Source organism: Danio rerio, chromosome 14, assembly GCF_052040795.2.
Source record: "Danio rerio strain M-AB ecotype USA chromosome 14, GRCz13ab, whole genome shotgun sequence".
Lineage (NCBI taxonomy): Eukaryota > Metazoa > Chordata > Actinopteri > Cypriniformes > Danionidae > Danio > Danio rerio.
This window is the reverse complement of record NC_141034.1, coordinates 5,667,501-5,685,842: the sequence shown is the minus strand read 5'-3', so window position 1 is coordinate 5,685,842 and position 18,342 is coordinate 5,667,501. Positions and strand designations below refer to the sequence as shown.

The 18,342-nt window shown below is 34.8% G+C and overlaps 1 long non-coding RNA gene across 4 annotated transcripts in view; it reads left to right on the top strand.

The window, feature by feature from the left end:
- LOC137487507 (uncharacterized) overlaps positions 1–18,342 on the top strand; it is a 214,880-nt gene that overhangs the window by 36,288 nt on the left and 160,250 nt on the right. For all 4 annotated transcript variants that reach the window (XR_015507159.1, XR_015507162.1, XR_015507160.1 and 1 more), the window contains exon 2: positions 18,117–18,212. This is a non-coding gene — a long non-coding RNA (uncharacterized LOC137487507). The remainder of the gene's footprint in view (positions 1–18,116; positions 18,213–18,342) is intronic.

Below are 18,342 nucleotides of genomic sequence, written 5' to 3'. Positions count from 1 at the left end.
CATCCATAGCTGGTTATTTTATGCATATAGTATATCCATGTAATCTCTCGGCTGTGTATTAGAACATGGCGGATTCTTTGTTTACATTCTTTTTAGCTCCACAAGCTCATGGCGTATCTCTGTAACCAATCAGCGTTCGGCTGCGCGTGTAGCTCCACCTTTTAGTACCCTTTCTCGTTTTTGGGACCCTTTCGAAAGGGTGCCGAAAAAGTGGTACGGTACGGTTTGGTTCATTACGCTTATTGACAGTGGAAACGGCCATAAAAGAGTACCAAACCGAATCGTACCGTACCGTACCACTCAGTGGAAACGGGCCATAATGTGACCGCAGCTTAATTCGTACAAATTCAAACGATTGTTAAAAGGAGGCGTGGCACCCAACCCCTACCCCTAACTCCAACCGTCATTGGGTGATGAGCAAATCGTACTGAATTGTACGAATTAGCCACTAAATCAAAAAAGTTACGAATTGCCATGAGATTGCTTTGAATTACTCATATCAAAGAGAACCGATTCTGTTTTTTTTTATTTTTTTTTTATTGTGAGGTTCATTTTAATAAAAAAATATTTTTGAATGACTTAAATGGTTCAAAGAACATCCATGGAACTTTTATATTCCACCAAATGTTCTATATTGGCTAGAAAAATTACCTTTAGGGTGTTTTTAACAAAGATCGTTATCAAATCGCAATCAAAAATGGTACTTGTATGGCATTGCTGTAAATGTTATATATAGTGTTTTCTTTGAAAAGGACCCTTGGGTGTTTTAGGTTCTTCATGGAAACATAACATGACAGTAAAGCTTTTTAGAAGGGAAGTCAAAGTGAAAAGCATTTGAAACCAATTTTACCTCCGTAACGTGACACATTTCCAGAAACACGGACATAGTGCAGAATGGATTTTATCCATCAATCACAGAATGGGTGAGGGGGTTTAGAAGCAAGGGGCTGAGAAATAAGAGCAATTGTTGATGTGGGAATAAAAGGCAATGTAGGACATTTGACTTTGATAAATGACTTTTTTTGTTACAACATTTAGATTGAGTTACTTTAAAAGGGGAACTATTATGCAAAATAACTTTTATAAGGGCTTTAAACACAGCTGTGTGGCAGCAGAGTACAAATATAACCAGCCACCAACGGTAAAAATTAATTAATTATATGTATATATATATATATATATATATATATATATATATATATATATATATATATATATATATATATATATATATATATATATATATATATTTTTTTTTTTTTTTTTTTTATAATCACTTCGTCTGCAGAATCGCTTTGATTGACATTCTCCCTTTGTACATGTCATTAGAGGTGGAAAACCCCGCCCATTTGTGATGATCTCTCCCTCATTAGCATAGAAAGCCCTGAGTGGGAAGAAGCCATGCGCCATTAGAGTTTTCACACAATACCTGCTGAAGATAATTTCACAGTCTTAACAAGCATTAAAGATGTCGAGTTTTAGGATACACAAATGAATATTTTAGTCTTCATAGACGACATTCTTTTAAAACAATTCTTTTGACATTCAGAGATAACAAGAGTCCTCCTTTGAATCCGCTACATATGGCTATTTGAAGCTTCGCTCTCTTTTTTTCCTTTACTTTCGTCAATTGGTGAAGTTTGTACCTCGCCACTGTCACCACTGGCTTGCTTGGTTTGGGACTTTGGACTTGGTATGGGACTTTGGTTTGGTTGTGGAGCTGCGCATCAATGGATTTGCTCTTTAGCGTTTGAACTTTCAGGAGTGAAATTTAAACCACATTGAACTGAACTTCAACTCTGAAAACGGGACTGACAGTTTCAATTTACTAGATCTTGTTGAGCTGCTTTGACACAATCTACATTGTAAAAGTGCTATCGAAATAAAAATTAATTGAATTGAAAAGAGCATCTCATTCGAATTTAAAGCTACAATGGCACGATTTGGATAAAAGCCTAACATGGGCAGTTTCAAAGAGTTATAAAACAAAATTTGTGGAGTATTTTAAGCTAAAACTTCATATATAGGGACATCAGAGACTTGATAAAGGGGCATAAGAAGTATCCTTTAAGTTTAATAATACATTAAATGTCATGAACTAATAATGAAAAACAACGTTGATCTCATTGTTCGTTCCAGTATCCAATTAAAAAACAAACTAACAGCTTAAATCAGATTGTTTGTGGTTCTTAGTTGGTTTAACCCTAGTTTAATCCCCTCTGTTTACCATTGATTGTTCAGGACAGCTGTCGCATTGACCTCTTATTATAAACCAGCGCCAAAGAAAGTCAAGCAAGAGCCTTATAAACCAAAACCACCTTATACAAGTCTATAACATTCTGCCTGCAGAAGTGTTCACACAAAAAAATATCTTGGACAGTTTTTATATAGTGTGATTTATAAGTGTTTACTGATCATTTACGGTTGTGAATTACATTTGATCTCTGTTCTGTTGACTTTAGATGTTGATAATTTAACTTTACAGTTTAACAAAGTGACTTTCATTGACATTTTATTCATTTGTTCATTCATTTTCTTTTCGGCTTAGTCCCTTTATTACTCCAGGGTCGCCACAGCGGAATGAACCGCCAATTTATCCAGCACAATTTTACATAGCGGATGCCCTTCCAGCCGCAACCCATCTATGGGAAACATCCACACACACACTCTTACTGTCACGTTATGCGTGATTGAAACGGAAACGAAAAGGTGCGGATCCAAGTGCAGTTTATTTACAGTGCGCATCAACAGAGAAACAAGGTGTTCAAAGTACAAATAAACAACAAAACAAGAAACATAAAACAGAGACAGGGCTCAGGAATCAAAACTCGAATACTAGACTTACTGGAAACACGGCGGCAGGAAAGACAAGGAAGACAAACGACGCGATGACAAACAACAGTGGAATGATGGAATATATAGTCCAGATAATCAACGGTAATACAGAACAGATGTGATGACAGGTCAGTGTATGTGTTCCGGTGTATGCGTGTGGTATGTGTGGAATTGTAGTCTTTCTGGGACGCTGTAGTGCCTTCTGAGTCCTGATGCACTACAGCGCACTGACAGATGTGACACTTAGTCTACCCAATTCACCTGTACCGCATGTCTTTGGACTGTGGGGGAAACCGGAGCACCCGGAGGAAACCCACAGGAAGAACATGCAAACTCCACACAGAAACGCCAACTGAGCCGAGGCTCGAACCAGCGACCTCCTTGCTGTGAAGCGACAGCACTACATACTGCTCCACTTTGTCACCTCATTGACATTTTATTAGTTTGAAATATTATATAGAGTAATAGGTCTGAACAATAACAGAAAATGTATTGACAGTTAATTACAAGGTGTTTGTAGCATAATAACAACACCAACCCAGACACTAAATCACTTTAAACTATTAAAAATGTAACAAAAGCCACTTTTTGGAAATTTTCAAGGTTAAAAGTTGCTGGAATCAAGATCAAGGTAGCATAATAAATAATAACAAAGTCACAGATGAGTCTTTACATTGATGCCGGTCATCCCAAACACCCACCGGTGACCTACTCACACCTGCAGCTTCTCCACGATGGACGTCCAGCGTTCTCCAGGCTCAGGCGCCAAGACTGCAGCTCTGCACAAGAAGTTTGGCCAGAGGAGAAATGGTCATGAGCCTGGTTTCTCTCAAGGTTTTTTCCTTCACGTCAATTGGTGTTTCAGTTTTGTTCCTTGTCGCTGTCGCCACTGGCTTGCTTGGTTTGGGACTTGTGGAGCTGCGCATCGATGGATTTGCTCTTTAGTGTTTCAGTGTGGTGAAATTTAAACCACACTGACACATTTAAACTGGACTGACACAGTTTCAATTAGCTAGAACTTCTATGTTAAGCTGCTTTGACACAAACTACATTATAAAAGCGCTTTAGAAATAAACATGAATTGTATAGAATTGAATAATGGAAATAAAAATAATAATAATGTGAAACAAAAAATCACAAAATACGGAAGACTGCTCATTTATTTTATGCAGTGCAGCTAAATCCAAATCCTCCTTCTTCTAGCATCTCAGATGAGTGATTGAGTGGTTCTGGGTCCTCTGTGCCGGATGCTCCGCTACTCGAGATTTATTCACATTTATTTTTATCCCGATGTGCACTGCAAACAAGGCCAGCGCAAAGAACATTAATAAAGATTTCAAAGCAAACATCCAAATCGGGCATGTATTCGCAGCATACAAAGGAAATGACAAGGAAATGAAAGAACAACTCTACTTGGACGCGGACAAAACACAGGATCAGTAGTGCGTATCTCACACTGGTGTCAGCATTGTGCAAAACATAATGAATTCTCTATATCCATCATTCTGGGGATTACGGGATACTTCATTATCATAGATGGTGATAAGCATGGCTTTGGGCAGGATAAACCTCATAATGAGCTTTAAGCTTCATGCAATTAATTTTCATTTCGTGAGGGGAGGAATATTCTATGTGTGGGGAACCGAGGCCTGTAATTAAACGTAACCTCGTCGTTAATTCTTGGACAGGCACAGGCAGCACTGGATATACTGTATGTCCGGCGGACCGACAGATACTGCTGGGAAGAGATGAAAGTGTTGTTTAATGGCTGCAGAGGATATCCTGCAAATGTCGTGCTAGATTAGAGTATGCTGGGAAAATAGGTAGTGTTTTTTTTTTTTTTTGGTTAAACCAATTGCTTAGAATTTGTATTTCTTTATTTATGCATTTTAATTTGATACTGTGATATTACTGGAGTGATTTAGCTGGGTAAAAAAGGGATCCACATCACATACTATTTATTTTGATGAATTTTGTACATGCTAAAGCATGCAAGTCTGTTATATATATATATATATATTTAAATAATCTTTGTAAAAATAAAATGACAATACGTACTTGTTTTTGTCAAATATAGATGGATATATAGTATGTCTGTAAAAACAAAAAACAAACAAACATTATTTTACGTTTTTTTTCTCCGGTAGCTGGGGTGCCAAAAAAAAAGTTAAATAGCGGCCGTTAATATACAAAAATTTACTGTAAAATATCAGAGGATAAAATACAGAAATTTACCGTGAAATAACAGATAGTAAAATATCGAAAATTTTGAGAAAAAAACAAATGATAAATTATAGAATTTTTGAGAAAAAAACAAATGACAATTTACCGGAAATCTATGTAATTTAGCGTGTGTTATTTTACGGTTAATTTCTGTAATTTAATGGCCATTATTTTACTTTTTTTCAGCTGCTGGAATACAAAATAAATTTGCTGGAAAAAAATTTACAGAGTAGCAAATATATTCTAGTAACAAAATATACGGTATAATTATTTAAATTATATATATATATATATATATATATATATATATATATATATATATATATATATATATATATATATATATATATATATATATATATAAGGTGCCAAATAGATAAAGCTTGTTTAAATGAATGTTGCAAACTAGTCTAACTGAGTTTGTAATACAGTATGTGGTCAAGTCAATTTTTATTTTATGTATTTCTTTCTTTCTTTATTTATTTATTTATTATTTTTTTATGTATGTATATTTATTTAAACTGTCATTACACTGGAATTTTCGTAGGTTTATGTAATTTAAGATAAAAAGAATGAGTAATTTGTATAATAAATAATAAATAATCCAATAAATAAATCAGGCAATAATAAATCAATAATAACAATAATTATGATGATGATAATAATAATAATAATAATAAATCAACCAAATTCATAAAATGCATGCAGTGCACATTCAAATGTAGATAAAACTATAAAGCTGCATAGCACATTTTTAAATTATTATTATTATTTTTATTATTACTATTTGCAGTGGTAGTATATTTTAACTGTATTTTTTCAATTATTCACTCAATCATCCATTCATTTATTTTGAAAACACATGATATATAAATATTCAAAAACAAAAATGTTCAATATACTGTTGAAGTCAGAATTATCACCCCCCCCCCCCCCCCCCCCGTTTACTTTTTTTTTCACGTTTTCTGTTTAACAAAGAGTTTTTTCAACACATTTCCAAACAGAATAGATTTAATAAACAATTTCATTAATAACTGATTTATTTTATCTTCGCCATGATGACAGTTAGTAATTTTTTGCTAGATATTTTTCAAGAAACTTCTATACTTAAAGTGACATTTAAAGGCTTAACTAGGTTGATTAGGCAAGTTATTGTGAAATTATGTTTTTTTTCTGTAGACTATCAAAAAAAAAAAAAAAAAACTTGGCTTAAAAGGGCTAATAATTTTGTCCCTAAAATGGTTTAAAAAAATAAAAACTGCTTTTATTCTAGCCGAAATAAATCAAATAAGACTTTCTCCAGAAGAAAAAATATTATCAGACATACTGTGACAATTTCCTTGCTCTGTTAAACATCATTTGGGAAATATTTAAAAAAGAAGAAAAAAAAAATCTAAATGCTGTAGAATTTTATATATATATATCACAGTTCTATGTGTGTTTGGTTCAGGACTTTCTGAAAATGTCCCACATGCATTTATCCGGTCTCCACACCTCTTACTTATCCTCAGTAGGGTAACAAGATACCACAATTAATGCGTTATCATTTTTAAAACCTCTCATTTGTGACTTTTCTCTCCTTTGGGTGTCTGTGATGTTGCAACGTGCCTGCAACCACCCGCTTTACTGCATTACCTGCAGACCATCTTACTGTCATTGACAAACCACCTGTCTGGCCTCCCCCCTCTCCCCCCCCATGGAAACAACTAGAACATGTGCTCATTAATGCAGCTTTAATTTCCTGCAGGGATACCAGATTCCAGAACGCACATTAGTTCCAGCAAAACTAAAAAACTGCGAATTCGGCTAGATGAGTTTAGCATGTTGGCATCAGTCAGGTGCTCTGAGAGATGACATGAAAGCTGCGGAGGAAGACAGATGTGATCCATCATCACCGGTTCAGCCTGTACTGCATTTTAGACCTTCATTGCTAAGTCTTGGATCTGATTTGCACAGATATTCCTTCCCGCTGTCCTTGATTCAGTTCTGTTCTTTCCCCTCAGGGTCTTTTTCTCCCTGCCTGTATTTCTGTCTCCACACACACACATAAGCTCTGCTATAATATATACCTGAGCTACAAAAACCTCTTGCTTTATGAGCAGACGCCATCCACATTCAGATCAAGACTTGGTTAGCACTGTCACCCCACAGCAAGAAGGTCGCCGATTTAATCCCGGCTTGGCCAGTTGAGATTTTCTGTGTGGAGTTTGCATGTTCTCCCCGTGTTGGCGTGGGTTTCTCAGGTCCTCCAGTTTCCCCCAAAGATATGCGCTATAGGTGAATAAACTAAATTGGCGGCAGTGTATGAGTATATGTGTATTGGTGTTTCCCAGTACTGGGTTGCAGACGGAAGGGCATCCGCTGCGTAAAACATATGCTGGAATACTTGGTAGTTCATTCCGCTGTGGTGATCACATAAAGGGTCTAAGCTGAAGGAAATTAATCTCTTGTGGTAATTTTACAGTTGCTATGGTAGCAGCACAACCATAGTAATGTAAACAAATGAGCCAATACTGTGGCTTTCAACATACATGGTGGACTTTATACTACAACACACCAGTTTACGGTAGTTAAAAAGAAAACTACAGTATTTATTACAGTTCTCAGTTCACTAAAGCAGGAGTTCTCAACCTTTTTCACTTCAGCACCCACTTCTTTTTCCGATCAATTTTTGAAGGCCCACCTGTCTGACATTTTATCTAAAATGTTCATATGAAATGCTCATATATATATATATATATATATATATATATATATATATATATATATATATATATATATATATATATATATATATATATATATATATGTATATATACATATATATATATATATATATATATATATATATATATATATATATATATACACACACATACATACATACATACATACATATATATATATATATATATATATATATATATATATATATATATATATATATATCCCAAATGATGGAATTTTTCACAGTATGTCTGATAATATTTTTTCAGTTCCACTTTATATTAAGCAGCCTTAACTAATATGTACTTACACAGGAATTAATAGTTTGTTACTTATTGTGTAAATACATGTATTTACTGTGTACTTATGCTTGATTAAATATATTTATGTAATTACATCTGTAATTAACTTTCGTAATTACATATGTAAATACACTGTTGACCATCCCTTACACCTTAACCCACCCTTAAACCTACCCATAGCACCAAACCTGTGCATAACCCAACCTCTATCCCAACTCAAAAGCACCACAAGTGGTCACAAATACATTATAAACACAGTAAGTACATTGTATTTATTTTTTGATGTAAGTACATAGTAGTTAAGTAGATAACACTTAATATAAAGTGGGACCATTTTTTGTCTTATTTGTTTTATTTTGGCTAGAATAAAAGCCGTTTTTTTATTTTTTAAAACCCAAAAGGTCAAAATTATTAGCCCCTTTAAGCTATATTTTATTCAATAGTCTACAGAACAAACCATCATTATACAATAATACTTGCCTAATTACCCTGACCTGACCTAATTAACCTAGTTAAGCCTTTAAATGTCACTTTAAGCTGTATAGAAGTGTCTTGAAAAATATCAAGTAAAATATTATTTACTGTCATCATGGCAAAGAGAAAATAAATCAGTTATTAGAGATGAGTTACTAAAACTGTTATGTTTCTTCTTGTTTTGCCTTCTATTTTCAGTATTTTATATAAAAAATTAATTATACATAAAAAACTAAAACTATATATTATAATAAACATCCTAAATCTGTTAGATCTGATGGTGGTTCAGTTTGCAGCTGGATATTATTGGGAGATCGCTGACAGAAACAGTGAACAGCATTTGGAAATATAACAATGTGGTTTTGTTGTCATGCTGCCATTCAGAATTAAACTACACTATAAAATATATCCAAAAAATTAACAGTTCTTATAGTTTCCCTGCTGAAAAATACAGCTTAAACCAGCCTGGCTGAAACCAGCCTGGAAATGGCCAAAACCCCTCTAAAACCAGGCTGGTTTCAGCCATTTCCAGCATGGTTTTAGAGGGGTTTTGGCCATTTCCAGCATGGATTTAGCTGGACAGGCTGGGAGATGACCCGCTAAAACCAGCTTGACCAGCCTACATTTACATTTACATTTAGTCATTTAGCAGACGCTTTTATCCAAAGCGACCTACAAATGAGGACAAGGAAGAAATTTACACAAGTAAGAGCAACAATGAATAAGTGCTATAGGCAAGTTTCAGGTCTGTAAAGTCTAAGAAGGGAAGTATTAGTAGTATTAGGTTTTTTTTTTTTTTTTTTAGCCAGGCTGGGATGTCCATCTTAAACCAGGCTGGTCAAGCTGGGTTTAGATGTTCATTTCCCAATCTGACCAGCTAAGACCAGCCTGGAAATTGGCCAAAACCCCTCTAAAACCAGGCTGGTTGACCAGCTAAAACCAGCCAACAAGCCTAGGCTGTTTTTTTTTTTTTTTTTTTTTTTTTCAGGGTTGTAATTCGTATTTTTATTTTTTGTTTTTTTTTCTCCTTGTTTTGAATCACATTATAAGATCTTGATCTTTTCTTCCTACAACCTTCGATCTAAAAACATTAGGAAAAAAGTGACTTATTCACAATTCTAATAGTTTAAAGTAACATATTGTCTGGGTTGGTGTTTTATATTACACTACAAAAACCTTGTAATACACTGTCAGTACATGTTCTCTTATTTTACAGACTTGCTTCTCTCTACAGTATTTCTTATCTATTATATTATTTCAAACTAGGCTTCTATGCTATGAAAGTCACTGTCAAACTGTAGAATTGAATTTTTTGCATCAAAAGTCGTCAGAGCAGAGATCAAATGTAATTCTCAACCATAAATAAACGGAAAACACATAATTAATCTTGATTAACATATTTTTTTACAATGTATTTGAAACAATGGAGGGATAAATGTATTTATTTCTATGAATTCGCCAAAAAAATACTTCGATATTAGCATGTCAATTCACTAATTCTTTTGTGCAACGTTCAGATTTTTCGCACCAATTAAACTCACAACATTGATGGAAACCCCACGATGCGAAGAAGCTGCAGCTGATGAGATTTTGTAACAGAGTGATACTGTCTCGTTTCACTCGCTTGCGCGCTTTATCTGATGATCTCTTCCTGATTAGAGACAGGTGGTCGATTCACGCCACCCCGTACGGCCAGAGTCTACCATTTCTTTCTTTATTTTGGCTGAAAATGAAAAAGCCCTGCATATTTATGTTCAAAGATTAACTGCAGCCGAGCTGATAAATGAATTAGCTCATGCATATGCATGATCTCACTAAATGGTCTCCTCTGACACCGGTTACCGCAGTTGCACCAATCACGCCAACCCTATTTGGGTAAATTTGCATGAGGACATTGGAATATTAATCACTCCTGACAGCGATAGCGGCAGTAAGGTTGAAAGACTGAATGAGGCAAAGTGGTCTGTGACCTATATAGTTCCTGAGACCAAAATATCTATAGCCTCTTTTTATATTTCACCTCATATCAGTCCAGCTACAGATCACATGTGTGTTTCGTCAGTATATTTAGTTGACGTCAAAAGGTTTTTGAACTTTCTTTATCAAAAATTTCATAAATTATGTTTAATAGAGCAAGGAATTTTTCACAGTAATTTTTTTTTATTTTTATTTTTTTTCTGGAGAAAGCCTTATTTGTTTAATTTCGGCTAAAATAAAAATAATAATAAAAAATTGGGTCCCACTTTATATTAAGTGTCTTTAACTACTATGTACTTACATCAAAAAAATAAATACAATGTACTTACTGTGTTTATAATGTATTTGAGACCACTTGTGGTGCTTTTGAATTGGGATAGAGGTTGGGTTATGAACAGGTTTGGTGCTATGGGTAGGTTTAAGGGTGGGTTAAGGTGTAAGGGATGGTCAACAGTGTATTTACAAATGTAATTACAAAAGTTAATTACAGATGTAATTACATACATGTATTTAATCAAGCATAAGTACACAGTAAATACATGTATTTACACAATAAGTGCATTGTAGCAAACTATTAATTCCTGTGTATGTACATATTAGTTAAGGCCACAATATAAAGTGGGACCAAAAATTGTTTACAAATCATTTTAAGGCCAATATTATTAGCCCCCTAGCAATATTTGTTTTTATATTATATTTTTATTTTAACCTTAAAGCAACACAGACCAATTCAAAAAGCAACAACAACTATAAAAACAGAAATGAAAAAAGCAAACTAATAAAAAAAAGACAAAAGACAGATAGAAAAGATTTTAAAATATTTTTTTATTGACCTTCTGCAGTGTCGTGGGGTTTCCATCCATGTTGTGAGTTTATTGGTGCTAAAAAAGCTGAACGTTGCACAAAATAATTAGTGAATTAAATAGAATGCTGATATCAAAATCATTTTTAACGAATAGGTTATCCATGTTAAATATATATGTCTAGGCCAGTGTGCACACCTTTAAACTGTTATCCTTGACATTTGACAGATAATTGAAAAAGGATTTCCAGTTGGCTTCAAAACCAGCAATGCTAACAGAAAGATTGTGTCTAAGATCTCTATTTTAACGATCTAGGCGCAAAGTCTAAAGTGCAAGGGCGTCTCTGAATCCTCTTTTCCTTTTTTAAGGACAGACAAATACGCTCTGCACTCAGGCTCATGGTCTAACAGGGTTGTGTTTAATCTCTTAATGAGTTATGGGTGTGTTTTGAGCGTAACGTGCATTAAACCACTTTCATCTCCCATTCTGTGTAAGAGTCAATTGCGTTGTTTGACATGGCGGACTTTGTAAGTGTAAAAACAAGTTAAACTTTGTAAGCAAGAAAACAGTTAAACAGACCATCTGCAGCGCGAGGATGAAGAACGAGCCTCCTCCATGCGGCCTCTTTACTTTTACTCTTTACTCCTTTCGTGGAGTATTTTCACTCCACTGACGGCATCCATTAGCCCACATATTTAATTTTGTTTGTTAAGAGCAAAGATTTGTTTGAATAACTATGTCTAAATTCAGTTCTAATTTACAGCAAATAAATAAATGAACAATAATATTGCAGTGTGGTCAAAAAAAAAGGAGTTATATTCAAACACACGTCCTATACTTATGCCCCATATTGTGATGCAGACATATCCAAAACCCCACAGGTGGACAAATCTAAACAATTTTTTATAAAAAAAAAAAAATAAAATATGTATATAATAAATACTACTACTAATAATAACATTATAAAAATGCAAATTGTCATGAATAAACTGAAAAAGCCCCCCGTGATGAGGAAGGCATGGAGGCAGTGCTTTTTATATTTATGACAAAAATAGTCATTTTTGTAACATTTTAATCCTTTAATTTTTGTTAATCTGTTAAGTGTGAGTAAATATAATAGTTAAGTGTTAGTTATTAGCTTAAGCATGTTATTGGGACGTTATTCTAAAGTTACAACTATTCCTCATTTACTAACAGTTAATAAATGAAAAATAGCTTTATTAAGTAATTTTACCAACCGCTTGTTCATGATCTATTACTAATTCATAAGCTATAATTATAAATCATTAAAATACAGTTAAGAAGTCAGTTACAATTTGTTAACTAACAGCTTGTAAGTTATCCACTGGCCATCTATAAGGCACAGTTAAAAATAATCAACAAACTATTAACTTTTATTTAACAAGTCACTTATAACTTGTTAACTTATTACTTGTTTATTAATGGTCTATTAACTAGTTATAACGGATAGTTATTCTAAAGTGTTACCGGTAACTCTTATGGTTTAATAAAAAATTCATAGATTTTTGGAAATCACCAGGCGACCCCCCCCCCCCCCCTTCATTGTTTCACGACCCCTCGGTGGGTCCCGACCCCCACTTTGAGAACCACTGGTTTACAGAACAAACCATACAATCATTTGCTTATTAACCTTGTTAAGTGTCACTTTAAGCTGAATACTAGAATCTTGAAAAATATCTAGTCAAATATTATGTAGTCATCATGGCAAAGATAAAAACTGAGTTATTAAGACTATTATGTTTAAAAATGTGTTGAAAAAAAATCTCTACGTTAAACAGAAATTGGGGGAAAGAATTTTCAGGGGGGCTAATAATTTTGACTTCAACTATATATTTATAGCTGTGCAGCCTAAAGATGGGGCGCAATTAGAATTATATAAGGAAAGCGCAACTAGGCTGCTGTCTGTTGTTCTATCTATCCATCCGCGTGTTTACTGATGTCGGCGCTCTATTTTTATCGACAGCCCCCTGGAATACAACACACTACATCAGTCACAGAGTGTACGCATGTCTGACAGATGACCAAGTTTACTGAGTGCTGTTAAGAGATGGATTCTGGGGCAGGAACCCAATTTATCTGCTGCTACCACTCTTCTCCCCAGGTGACAGAGAGAGAGGGGGAGAGAAAAGGAGGGGGCTGTGCTAAAATTAGCAACATGCTACAGACTGGCAGGCTTGTATCAATCACACATATCTGTATGACAGGAGAAAAAGTGGTGGAAAAGAAAGAAAAGATACTAGTTGCACTACTTTAACGTGGTGTTTTAAAGGAAAACCTGGATCTTTTTACAATTGTCGAACGTAATCTGACTGTAGATGCATTGAAACAGCATGCAGGTGTATTTTATTGTGTATATTGTTTTATTAGTTGCATCCCAATGTTAGGTGATATGAGTTATGAAACAACCCCGCCTTCCCCTCTCACCCCGGTTTACTATTACTGACATTGCTAGCGCATCTACCAGCTGCGAAGAAATCAACAGTGCAACTGGGTGACATGTTGCCAGATTGAGGTCATATTTTGTCAATTGTGTGAGGCAGGGCTGCCAACATTTGGCTTTAGCTTGGAGTGAGAATTTATGCCCCGCCGATATGCCCACAAGTCCCCGCCCACAACAAGCCACGCCCCCATTTATTTATAAATCTATAAAAATTCTATATAATTTTAACAAATACTTTTTAGAAAATATTATAAATAAAAGTATTATTATTATTATTATTATTATTATTATTATTATCATCATCTAATTGTTATTCTATTCTAAATAAATTACATTTAAAAATCATTTCTTAATGTAACTGGAAAACAATGTAAAGACTGAAGTGATATGCTAAGATCATTTAAGAAATTTTTGCATAAACATATTAATTTCATTAGAATTAAATTCTATAGACAATTGTTTAGAGCACAAAACTATGTTTTATAGAATTATCTGTTTTGTGTGCTTCATGTGTCCTGCCATCAAATGCATCCTCTCTGAAAAATGCATCTATTACGTCAAATTGATACAGTGAACCCTTGCTTTCAGAAGATAGAGAGAGAGAGAGAGAGAGGCATATAAATAGGCCTACAATACTGATGTGAATCAATACAATTAATTGTTTGATGTGTGGTTTGCAATCGACAACAAGAATTACATTTTTTCCCTTTAAATGTTTAAAACCTACCAAAAAGCCTAATTTTAGAAAGAGGCTCATTACATCAGTGTTTCTATACTACAGTCAGTTTTTTATTTTATTTTATTTTATTTTACATTTATTTGTAAACCAAGTGCGTTTTAACCCTCTGGGGTCGAAGACCGCGTATACGCGTTTTCATCTGTGGTGTCGTCAAACTGCTGAAATGAACTTAAATGACACTTTCAGTTTTGATCGTACAGATAAGATCAATACAACAATCGAATCTTTTATGTGTCTACTATTTGTTGTGAACACTCACAACAACAACAAACGTGTGTGCTTTTGCCAAGTAGCCGTTTTCAAGTAAAGAAAATCTCTCCTCAAGTAAAGATTTATTCTGTAACAAACTATTTCTTTAAGACCAAAGATCTCTAGTCTTTGGCTAAATTAGGTTGGCTCGTTACAATAGCAGATACACTCTTAGAAATGCAGTGCTATAGAAGAACCTCAAAAAACATGTGTAACAGGTGTTATATTATACATATTAATTTCACTCAAAATTCTTCTTGTTAATCATCATTTATTTTTATTTAATTGCGTATTTTCAAAGTTCTTCTTTAAATATCTTATATTTCAGAGTTAATGAAATCATAGTTGTATTTGTTTTCAATGTATTGATGTATTTTGGAAAATGGTAAAATGGTATAAGTTTTCTGGTTCCGCCTGCTCTCCCTCAGTTCGCGGCAAACGCGATTGAGGAGAGGTTGGTGAGCTCCTAAGGAAGGCACAGACTCAGCTTTGCCATTTGTTTATTTTATTCATGCAGAATAAAAGGCTGTTTACTCCCATATGACTGGTTCCTTTCGCCTAAACAACACAACGCAGAGTAAAGTGAGAACCGGTCACACATGCAATAAGGAGTTCTTAAAGAAACATTGTACACAATATTGTATTTAATTATCTAAATGACCTTTTACACCTAAAAGCAGTGGTCCTCAACCACCGGGGCTACGGATCAGTACCAGTCTGTGGATGAATTGGTTCCGGGCCGCACAAGAAATCATTAATTATTTCTGTTTTATTTATTACCTGATTATTATACACCAAATATAATTGATGCAATACGTCAATCCCTTATTCCAGGGAATAAAACATCAACTTTCCAGCAAGTGATTAAAAGTAGCCCGATTCTAAGGGAAAACCACAAACTTGGCAACCCTGATTACTGATGTTCGAAATGACTCCTTTCAAACTGTGTAGTTTTACAATCTGCTGTACGCAGCACTACAGGAATGATAATATCAAATACACATAACTGGCCACTGTAGTACTTTATTATTTAGCTTTAGTGTTTTTTTTTTTTCTGTTTAACATAACCATTAGCGTAAATCACAGTGTTATTCACTAAACCCCCACAGTTCACTTTAACCAGAAAGTAAATGCTCTGATGCAGCATCTTAAATATTTAAACTCTTTTTTTTTTTGGACACAATCATCCCCCTTTGTATGTAAATTAGTCTCATTATAGATTTTGCCTTATTCACAAAACCCAATGCTGTTTGCCTGCTGCAATTAGCAGTGTGCCATTATGGTAGAGAGAAGAGCTACACTAAATCACATTAAAATGAGTCGTTTCCATTTACCATGCAGATATTTAATGCATCTGTGATGATCAAACAATTGAGAAAAGTATTTTTTAAGGATATGATAGCTTTTTATTTCTCTCGTTGTGTGTGTGTGTGTGTGTGTGTGTGTGTGTGTGTGTGTGTGTGTGTGTGTGTGTGTGTGTGTGTGTGTCATTGATAATGCTTCCGTCATGAGTCTGCTTTGTTGTGTCATGTGATGTCCCATTTGCTGCATTCTATGTGCTTCTGTTTATCTTATGTGATTCCTTTGTTCTGTTTTCCCGCCATTTTTTTAGTTTCATTAGTTCCACCTGTGTTGCACCGCTGTATTTATTCAGTTTAATCCTGTCTTGTTAACCTAATCGATTTGTGTTGGAACAACATGAACAAATTATGTGGAACCCAGCATTTTTTTTACATTGTAAGAAATGCCGACAGATCCCGAATGGTGGTGTGAGTGTGAACACACTCATGGTAAACAAAGTTTAGATGTCCAGTTTGTCAGCCAGCAAAATGCAGGATATATGGATTACATATAGTTGTGTTAATATAGTTGCTGTGTCATGTGATGTCCCATTTATCAATATTAGCCCCACCCGTGTCTCACCCCTAGTTGTTATCAGTTTAATCCAACATGGGCTCATTCTGAAAACGTAGCCCTATATACATTTCAAGTACATATGGCTGCATTTCGTCTTTAAAATTAACAATACAGTTCAGTTTGACGCGATCCTTTTCACGCTAACAGCTAACTACTTACCTCCATGACGGCTTTCTCGATGTTACCAGTTTGCCCAGTGGCTCGCAGCGTACATTTGCAAACTTGAGATGCAGAAAGGAGTTGACCGGGGCGACAGGGTTCGATTCTGGCGAAGAAAGGTTGCAGAAAGCACGTAAGACAAAAACAAAACCCCCAAAAAATAATATAAACAAGTAAATAACAGGGTGAGAATGTGGTAAAATCTCAAAATGGTAAAAATCAGGCTACCGCGAGGGATGTTCTTTTTCTGGAAGAAGGTGGGGGGATCGGTCGGTTGATCAGTCAGTCAGTCAGACGACAGTAGCTTCTGGTGGATTTATGTGAGAAGAGCAGGCACAAATGCCACTCACGATAAATTTGAGGTCTCAAAAGGCCTCTGGTGGTTTCACGAAAACAAACATACCTCCTGGGATGTATTTGGTGCTCTCCAGAAATGTATATAGGGGTACGTTTTCAGAATCAGCCTGGGTTGGTTTAACAGTGTTGTGTATTTATACCTCTGAGGTTGGTACAGTATGTAGTCCTTTGTCTGGTACTGTATTGTCATCATTCCTCACCCTGTCTGTGGTTTCATGTTCCTTGATGTAAGTGTTTTTTTAAATAAATATGCGTTTTAACCTCGTTTCACAAGTCTTTCTGACAAAGTGCAACCATGACAGTAACACTGTGATTCCTCTCATAACTGCCTATTTTATTTCATGACTTATATTGCTTCTATATTGTTTTTGGGGGGGAACTGAATGGGCACTTCAGTATGAAATCCATCTGAAATATGTACTATTGCATTTTTTGCGAGCAACTAAATCAGATCATAGAAGTCTGCTGCATACGGCAGAGCATTTTGCAAGATAGGGAGGTTTTGGTAAGCAAATTGTATTCCGCGCAGATATTTGCATGCGTTTTGCATAATTTCGTCAGTAAATCAGGTGCTAAAACAATGCAGATAGCGTGTACAAATAAACGCTGAAATCAGCAGGTGCCATTTGTTCTTAGCGAATTACATTTCGTTTAGTCATTTAGCAGATGTTTTATCTGAAACTACTTGCAAACGAGGAACATTGCAGGCAATTTGTCATAAGTGGCAACAATATTTGCAGTTTACAATGCCAAGTTTCGAGTATGAGCTAGAACAGTACACAAGCTGTGACAAGTAGAGGAAAGGTGCACAAGAGAAGTCTTATGCAACTCTCATAGCAATCTAGCAATCTCCATCCTGATTTATTTATTTTATTTCTGTCCATTTTAAACAGGTGGACCAGACATCCTGATAAAATTGGGACAGACCTGATTTAATGAACCGTGTCCTGCTTCCCCAGTGGAGTTACTGTTGAATGCTGTTTGTTCAGGTAATTAATCTTAGATTTAGTTTAATTGTAATTAACACATGTTTTATACTGAAAAAGCCTTAATTAAAGCTTTTTTTCATGATATTAGCATGAGATTGGTGCAGGAAAATGCTTGATTTTATTGATTAAA